The sequence below is a fragment of the Adiantum capillus-veneris genome, chromosome 11, assembly GCF_014529385.1.
Source record: "Adiantum capillus-veneris isolate H3 chromosome 11, ASM1452938v2, whole genome shotgun sequence".
NCBI lineage: Eukaryota > Viridiplantae > Streptophyta > Polypodiopsida > Polypodiales > Pteridaceae > Adiantum > Adiantum capillus-veneris.
The window spans coordinates 68,627,270-68,637,323 of record NC_140941.1 but is presented as its reverse complement, the minus strand read 5'-3'; the positions used below and the strand labels follow the sequence as shown (position 1 = coordinate 68,637,323).

General features: G+C 38.3%; 1 pseudogene; it reads left to right on the top strand.

The window, feature by feature from the left end:
* The first annotated feature begins 859 nt into the window (after nt 1-859).
* Nucleotides 860-5,007, top strand: LOC147447405 (chaperone protein dnaJ A6 pseudogene; annotated as a pseudogene).
* Nucleotides 5,008-10,054: the final 5,047 nt, after the last annotated feature.

Here is a 10,054-nt window from a genome sequence, read left to right as displayed (position 1 = left end):
TACAAGAATCTACTTTTTATTAAACTATTATTATTTAATAAATCTACATTAAAATTGTATTGAAAAATCTCTCTCTCCTCACACATGTTCCTTGTCTCTCTACGCACACACATGCCCTCTCACCCATGCACTCTCTCAATCTTTTCCTCTATACACATATTATCTCTCCATGCCTACTCTCACTCTTTCTCTCTCTCGTCCCCCACAACCCCAACCCCCTCCTCTCTCTCTCTCTCTCTCTCTCTCTCTCTCTCTCTCTCTCTCTCTCTCTCTCTCTCTCTCTCTCTCTCTCTCTCTCTCTCTCTCTCTCTCTCGTAAACCTAACCCTTTGCACATGCACCGTTTCCCTCTCCAGCCCCCTCAACCTTCCCCTAGTTGAGGGGCTAGCCTTGGGGAGGCGTTAAGCCACAACTTCGACGCATTAATAAGTGTGAAGAAGCCCACCAAACTAGCATTTACCAGCAAGTCCATCCTCAATTGTGTATTGCATCCATCAATTGTGTACTGCATCCCTCAATTGTGTACTACGTACCTTGACCACAAATGTGCACTCTACGCACTTGACTGCGAATGTGTACCCCCATTGTAGCCTGTGCCCACTTCGCCTTTGATTCATAACCTGTGGTCATTTCACCCACAACTGTCAACAATTAGTTTTTTCCACTCTATTGTTCACGCCTTTTATTCACCCCTCGACCAAAATTCCCTTTGGTGCACTCCTCAAGAAAAAACCATGGCCACTTGGGCCTCATCCCATAGCAAGACCACCTTTGTCAGGGTCGTGGCAACACCTTCCAAAACGGACAACGCCATCCTCCTTCATAATGAAGTCAAAAGACTCCACAAGGACAATAACTAGATGAAACAAAGGCTCATCACTCTTGAGAGCCGGCTTACTGTAGTGGAGAACCGCAAGAAGGAAGAAATGGAACAGATGGAAACCAAGTTCAACAAAACAGAGGAAGAAGTAGAGATTACCCTCACAAAGGAGGTCAAAAGTCAAGTGTAGGAGGTCATCCTCCACAAGGTAGAAGACCATGTGGCATCCACGTTACGCGAACGACAATGACAAGAGGATATCGCCCTCAATGCTTGCATTGGTGGTGCTGCCAAGTGATTGAACAGGGGAGGGAGACCTCAAGTTCCACGAGTCCTTTGCGTGCATTCAAACAACAACCCACAAGATACAGTGGGACCCATCAACAATCACCTCCATTACACATGAACATCGCACCAACCATGCGATCCTTACTATCAAAACCAAGGGGGATGGAATCAAACTCCTTTAGCAATCAAGGCTTCTCAAGGACACTAAAATCTAGTTTGCAAAAGACCTCACACCCAACCAACTCAAACAAAAGAAGGTAGAGCTACAAAAGGTGCAAGAAGCACTCAGTTGACAGGCAAATGAGAAGTCTATCGAAGAGGTAAAGCCATTATCCAAGAGTTTTGAACTCCCAAAATGGCTCCCCCCTCACCTACCTCTCCTTAGCTAAGTTTTTATGTTTATTTATCCTATTTTCTCTTTTGTTTCACCCCTTTTGTTCACCCTCATTGGAACCTTATCCCTTAACTGAGATGTATCTAGCAACCCCTTCACTAGAAGGACCCTTATGTAATGTGTTGTATCTTGGTCCCATAGTTCATATATGACCTCCGTGGATGATAATTCAATCTATCAAGAAATCTATCTCTCCACGCCTTCTCTCTCTCTCTCTCTGTCTCTCTCTCTCTCTCTCTCTCCATGCCACCTCTCACTCTCTCTTCTCCTTGTGGCCCTGCCACGTGTACTCCAAGCAACCCACAATCCACATGGCATGGCCATGTGGACATGCTCATGGACAAGGGTGCGAGCTCTATCACGTGGACTACGAACGTCCCACTGTCCATGCGGTGCCTAGTGGACCAAGGATAGTCCACGTGGAGATCTTGCATGGATTGCGGGTGCCCTGTAGTGCATGAGGCTATCCTAGTGGATTGTGAAGTGCATGTAGTCCACTTGTAGGGCATCCCCGTGAACTACCTCCTATGTGCTCCACCCCCCCCCCCCCCCCCCAAAAAAATAAATAAATAAATAAATAATAAAATAAATAAAATAAATAAAATAAAAATAAAAGGGGGTCTCCTCTTCCACTTTCTTTTTTCCTCATTGGCACTCTCCACCTTTCTTCTCAAAGCCAAAGAGTTATTGAACTTCAAAAAAGTTTTCTCTTCCTTTTTCCACTACCCTCCTCCTCTTTCTTTATTATAACTTTTGTTCTTCCTCTTTCCACTCTCTTTTGTTACTTTTGCTCTTTGCTTCTCACATGCATTCAATGAGGAAACAGATTCAATGAGGAAACAGTCTGAAGGAGTGGACCATCAAGAACAAATCCCAATCCACACCACTTACAAAAGCGGTGACTCCGAGTGACACTTGGAATCATGGAGGTCTATATTCGATCTTGTGGTTTAAGACCTTGGGGATTGATGCAAACCATATCCATTGCTATTGGGAAAAATGAGGAAAACCACTCACTTTCAGCAAGGCCACCCAAACCACTTGCTTCCTTTTCACTAGGTAAAGAATGCAACCACACACCAATGTATTTTTTAAAAATTTAATGGTTCATGACATTTTATTAAATTTTGTATGTGACTTATTTTTGGCTCACTCTGATGCAGAAATGGAAAAAATCATGAGTGTAAGGGTGGTTTCTCTACATCTTGGAGTACTTGCTGATGTGGACCATCTACAAAAGGCATCATGGATACAAAATTCAATTTTGAGTAATTTTACGAGACTTTGGTATCTAATTTCAATTTCAAAGTTTTTTGAGCACTCAATCAATCTTCTTACTTATGTCCTTGTGCATTGAAGGAGCCTATGAGTGATGTGTTGTTTGGTTGGGTCTCTCTCACACTCTGGCAAAATGGAGCCTGATCAATAGCTTGGAGTGGTGCGGCTTGTGTGGGCAGGCCTACCCACACATTGAAAACTTGACTTTGGCATTAGTGGCGTACCCCAATGTAATGTATACCTATCAAGCTCGTTGCAAGTGTGTTTGCCCTAGCTGCAAAGTTTTGATTACCACATGGTGCATAGTCATGGCATACTGAGAAAACCACTTGGCATTCATCATTGAGGAGGCATGCTTGTGCATTTTTTTCCACCTTTGTTCAATCTTCCTTTGGTTGGTTTCATGCCCATATGCTCTTATAGATGACTTCACAGATCTAGTAAGTTCTTAACCATTTATCACAAGTTTCATGATAGATATTGGTGTGTTTCTCTTTTAAACGTGAACTGTGTTGTAGGTCAAGACCTTGGTGGTGGCCATTTTCACACGTAAAATTGAAGGGCTTTTAGTTATTCCATTATATGATCGCCAAGTAGGAGATGTGGTAGCCAATAATGATGGCTTTGAATTTGATAGTGACATTATTTGAGAGCCATTATGGGAGTCTCCATGGATACTAGACGGCATTGGAGCACCATTTTGGCATGGAGTGGAGACAATCAAATTCTTTGCTCGGTAAGTCAAGGAGTGACTTCTTTGCTCGGTAGTTGTCATTGCAATGTCCACTAATTTATGTGCTTCTCTACACATGTGTTTGTTGGGTACCTTTTCAAAGGTTGGCGACACAATTTTGGATTGTCTTGCTAGATACGATAGCTTGGTGAGTGATGGAGTGCAAGCATCTACAACAAAATTGCATCAACATTGAATGAGATCGCAAATTGTTTTTGGCACGTGTTCAACCACAACAATATATTTCTAGTGGTCTAGGATCGACTCCTCATGAGGGAGATATACCACATTCAGCACAATCACAGCCAGCTCCATCATCTTTACCACGTCACCAAGAATTGACAATGCCATTTGGTCCACCCTCGAGTAGACCTCCAACTATAGTTGAGGTTTGCCAAGCCATGATCATCCGCTCTTAGGCCACTATTTCACTCACTAACCATAGGCCCCCCACCTGCACCCTCCCCAATAGCACTATAGCCAGAAGAACTACGACCAATAGGAACCTAAAATCCAAATTATATTGATTAATTCATATGAACTTATTCTCTATGTAATGGCACATAAAAAATTGGTACTTGTTGTTCTTACTATGTTTTATTTTTTCATGAGGATTGTGCTGTGATTTTAAATTATCCTTGGTTTGAAGGTGTTGGGATCAGCCGAACTTGGGCAGTCATGAGGTGTGAACAACATGTAAGAGCCTTTGAAAGGCACAAAACGTAATTTAATATCTCTCTTTCTATTTTTTCTCTAGTTGTATGCGTTATCTTATCCATCTCTCCCTCTCTTCTTTGCACACTTCTATCTTCATGGCTATGTCTATACGCGATGCAATATGCTATTAGCTTCTACTACAAGCTCAACGGGTGGTATCAGAGCACCACAATCGGTGACAAAGAGGACCACTTTCAATAAGGAGGGTGTTTACAATGGAAATTTGAAGAAACTTTCACTGTTAAGAAATATATTGTGTCCCAAATGCAAAGGAAAGGGATCAAAGTGTGGTGCAAGGCAAGAAAGTGCTGAAGGTGCATGTGGAGAAAAGAATGCAGCATGGTCAAAAAATAGTCTTTAGAGGTGAAGCAGATGAGACACCTAACATTGAAACTGGAGATAATATAGTTTTGTGCTTCAATTGAAGGACCATGCAAAGTTCAAGAGGAAAGGAGATGATTTGTTTGTTGATAGTCTTACACTGAGAGAGGCTTTGTGTGGGTTTCAATTTGCATTGACTCACCTTGATGGATGACAATTGCTTGTAAAGTCCAACCCAACGAAGGTGATCAATCTAGGTCAAAGAAAATGTATCAATCATGAAGGGAAACCTTTACATCCACTTTTAGGTGGACTTTTTGGAGGCCTGGGCCCTCTCTCCCGACTAATGCCTGTCCCTGAAGGTCATTTTTTACCATCCAAACCAGCATCCAAATTGAGCCAAGTGGCCCTTGATGAGTGTGAAGAAACCATCAATGGATTGGAAGTGCCAAAGTAGGGCCTCAAACGTCTACTTACTATGGCACTCCCAAATCTTAGAAGGAGCATTAGGCTGCACATGTAATAGTGTTGAGAAGGCAGATGATGAGCCAGATTTCATACGGTTTGGCCTAAAATGACCTGTCCTACAATTATTTGGAGATTTCTTATGACATTTGTGAGCGATGGAGCTTGTGCATACCTAGCTACAAAAGCTAAGGAGCAAGCAGATGCATGGGATGTAATAAAATGTGGTGTCAGAGTTGCCACAACATCAGATGAATAGAGAAATGGCACACAAACATAAGACGTCATAGATGATGCATGTGCAAGATTTGATCATAGCTTTCATTTTTTTTCAAAGATCTCTTTAATTTCAAATACCTTTTCCTTTTACTTTAAGCGGTTGTTCACACTTTGGGTCTTTCGATGATAAACATTCACATAATGTGTATGCCATGTGCTATTTGGCACAAAGCCCACATTCGCCTTTCCAATTTTTATGATATTGAATTTGTAAAGGGAGTAGACACTGCCTCAATAATGAAGATGATGCCAATGGTAAGACATTCCCTATGAATTATGAAAGCCCAACCTTGTTTTGTGATCAACTCTCATGAGGTTAACGGGTAAACCTAAACCCGAGGTTTGGGAGGAAACCAAAACCCCCACATGATGGTAGCTCCATAGTGGCACCAAGTTGTGAAAAAACCTAAAACTCACGGTTTGCAAGTATACCAAAGCTCGTTGTGTCATGAGAATGAAGACTTTAGCTCAAGGGGGTGTATGATGATGATGATGATTATGCCATGTTTGGCTGAAGTGGGCGATTGTTGGGATCAACCCAACTTGGGCTGTCATGAGGTGTGAAAAGCATGTAAGAGCCTTTATAAAGCACAAAAACTAATTTAATATCTCTCTTTCCATTTGTGCTCCAACTGTGTGCGTTATCTTATCCATCTCTCCCTCTCTTCTTTGTACACTTCTATCTCCATAGCTATGTATATACGTGACACAATAGGCTATTAGCTTCTGTTTGCGAGCTCAATAGAAGGCAAGTTAATCGAAGTGTTTTAATTTTCAAGTGACATTTTCTCAAATATTTTATTTTATTTGAAAAGCATAGGAAGGACATGGTGCGAATGGTTTTGGAAGTAAACTCACCAATGGTCTTTTAACACTTGGTCATAAAAAAGTACACCTTAGTCGCAAAAACTACACCTCACCTTTAATTTGACCAAAAGTTGTCAAAAAACTAAAAAAAACATCAATTTTTGAAGCTACTTAAAAAAAATGACAGTGAACACTACCAAAAAAACTCCAATTTTTTGTACTAAAGTCAATAAAGAAAAATTTTTGAGACAAAAAAGGTGCAAATAGTTCTAAAAAATTTACACAACATTCCACTAGAAAAACAATTACATCCTTGAAAGCTTACAATTAAACACTCAAAGCTTTCAATTACAATCCTTGAACTTTTTCCATCAGAATTTTTATGGTTTGTTGACGAAGATGACCACACTCCTTTAAGGTGAAACCATAAACAAGAATTTCCACATCCTCCAAATTTAGATTATCGATACGTCGTTTGCTGCTTTCCTTTTTATTCTTTTTATTCACCTTGATCACTTCAAGATAGTACCTACTGGTAATTGCTTCTTCTCCAACCGCTTTGTACCAATGAACATCAATCCAATGAATACATTGATTTTGTTCATAGATCTTGATGACTTTGGCTATCCAAAATGGACATCCACTCTCATCATCTGATGCTAATGGACATCCACTCTCATCATCTGATGCTAACACAGTAAGCATGACACCCGCAGTCAACTCATTGACATTCCCCAAACTTTGGATGTCATGACACCATTGAAGATAAGTGCTCCAACCACATGTAACTGTACAAAATTTTCTTCTTTAAGATTTTTTGGAACATGTAAAAAATGAGGTAGTAAAGTCTTCTTCTGATCCATCCCATCAATGACCAATCCCAAGTATTGATCTTTGTGCTCTAGACACTTTTTTCTATGCTTTGCTAGCTTTTGTTTCTCTGTGCTTTGTTGTTCTCGGTGGATTTTGAGTGCAAGTTGAATAGGAGCTTCAAAACAAAAGAACAGTATTAGTTATTGAATAGAATGATCCAAAAAATTATATTTGAACTTCAAAATCCACATTAAGCTTACCTTTTTGTTCTGATGTTTTGGCTGTGTTTTGCTTTGCTTTTAATTCAACACAAATTTGACAAACACCCATTCTTGTTCTTTTTAGAATGTTTACATGGGAGAAGTGTTTTCTCCAAACTCTTAGGAATGAGCAAAGAGAAAGAATTGGCATGTTCCATTCCTTGAGAGTTTCAACATAAAGATTGTAAACTTCTATCTTTGTAAAGTTATCCGGTAAGTGTGTAAACTTACAGTTCGGAAGATTTTTACCATTTTAACCCACAAATACATCCAACCAATTCTTTAAATATGACAACTCTAGAGTATCACATATTGTGTATGAGCACTGCATAACCTCCTCTCTAGATCTTAAACGTGCAAAACATCTTCTACATACAATTTCATCCAAAACTGTATATCTTGTGTGTTCATTCGTTATCCCAATTGATGTAGGTAAGAAACTATTTTGGTTAGATTGCTTCATCCCAAATAATATCTCTCTTTCTTGCTTGATTTTGTTGAAGCCTAAACTTCTTAAACAATTCTTTGCACAACAATACTCTCGACAAGTTTATTTTCACAGCTGCTCCTTTGAGTAATCTTTTTGTTCCGCTCAGAGTAGCGTTTGAATTGTCAGCACTTTCAGCATTTCCTTAAGAACCAAAAGCGCTATCCAACTCCATGTCCAACGTTTCTTGAAACCTTTGGCTAATTGCCTCTTCACCACTAGAACTATTATTCTCCGTTGGTGGTGTAATTAAGGAAGAAGGTAAGTGAAAAGATTCAGAAGTGCTTGAAAATGACATGTTTGAGGTAACAAATTGAAAATGATAAAAAAATGATTCCACAAAGGAAATCTTTAGCTTTGGCTCTTGTTAGAATGAGTCTGAGCACTTCTTACCCTATTTAAATGTAGTTTTTTTTAAAAAGAAAAATAGAAAAAAATAAAAAATAAAAAATTATTTATACCTTAAAAAGGATCTCAAAGTCTCAGTTTGAGTCACTCTTCCTTAGAGTTTTGTGTAGTTGATCTCTAGAGCACGTTTTTGCAAAACAACACTTTTTGCTCCATTGTTTATTTTTAGGCATGATTTTTAATTTCATGTTTTGATATATTAGCTTTTTATTGTTGCACAATTTGCTTATACAAAAAACAAACTTATGTTTGCTTATGTTTTGATATATTAGCTTTTCATTGTTGCACAATTTGCTTATAATTTTTTAAACCCGTAAAATGGTTCAATATTGTCTCAAAAAATTTTAAAGTATAAGTTCTATGATTTTTAGAGCCTTTTATTTATTTGGAATGTTTTAGACCATTTCAAATAGAAAATTTCAACCAAATTGTTAAATCTAGTACAATAAAGAATTAATCTTTAGTTTTTTATACTGACATATCATTAACTTGTATACTGGAATACAAATTTGTTTTTTGAAAGTGTCGTTTGACAAAAAAAACAATGAATTTTTTTTTGAAGCAATTTTCACGGCATATTTATTTAGTGTATTCTAAAAAATGAAATTTTTATTTGTTTAAATACAACTCATTTGATTTTGAAAAACAAACTGACGACCTGTGTGTCAATTTTTTGTTTGGAAAACAAATTTGCAACACAAGTGTATGCAAGAATACATGTGTGCAAGCTCCTTGTATTCTTGAATACAACTTTGTGTGCAAGCTCCTTGCATTCTAGAATACATGTGTGCAAGCTTCTTGTATCCCTGAATAAAAACTTGCACTAAATTTCTTTTCCAAAATACAATTTACAATACAGTTGTATTCTAGAATATGTGAGTGTTAAGTTTTTTGTTCATTTATTTGTATAATTATTCTAGGATTCAATTTCTTTTCATTCTAGAAAACAAGAGTACTTCAATCTTGTATTCTAGAATACAAGTTTTAGCACTTTTCTATTCTAGAACACAAGATTGCAACAATCTTGTATTCTAGAATACAAACGTACAATGCAAGTGTATTTTGGAATACAAGTTTGCAACGTAGGTGTATTCAGGAATACAAGTTTGTAGCACATGTGTATTCTGGAATACAAGTTTGTAGCATAGGTGTATTCCTAAATACAACTTTGTAGCATAGGTGTATTCCTAAGTGCAACTTTGTAGAATAAGTGTATTCTAGAATACAGCTTGGTTATGCTCTTCTAATCCAAAACACAATGAGAAGGGTTTGCTCTCTCCAAAGGTCGTATCTAGGTATGTCTTTTTTTATTTTCATCTCTATCTTCATGTTGTCCATCTCCTTGTTCTTTGTGTGAGTTTTCTTTGTCTTCATGTTTCTACTTTGCATGGCTGTATGCAAATTGTTTTTGCGTTTGTGTACGCGCGCGCGTGGAATTTACAGGCAGTTTTTGATTTCGGAGCTTGGATTTGCATATTCAGCATTATGAGAGATTTTTCAAGTAGGTGTCTTGAGGTTTTACCCCCTTTTTGAAGCCCTCAGAATTTTGTTTTGGGCATCACAATAGAAGATAGTTTTCAGCCATACAAAAAATCTTATCTTACAGAAAACATGTATTAATGTGGAGGTAAAAGTACATAAGTGTGATGGATTGTGCGTACAAAGAGAGCTATGTTTTGGCAATATTGTGCAAAAAAATTACCGTTGGTTGTGTAGATCTTTGTACACATGGTGCGGATTTGTTGTTATATGCATAAGGACACATCAACAAAGAAACAATGCTTCCTGTATTCTTGATGTACTTCCAAATGAGGGTAGGTTGGATAGTATCAACTACTCTCTTTGGTCTTTCTTTGTTAAACAAGCACTTGTTGCAAGAAAATGTGAGATTATGTGGTTGGTTTGGAAATTCAAGTGTCGAGTGTTGCTCTAGCCACTCCGGAAAGAGATAGTGTGAGTATTGTTGTTGTTGGGACACTAGAGCA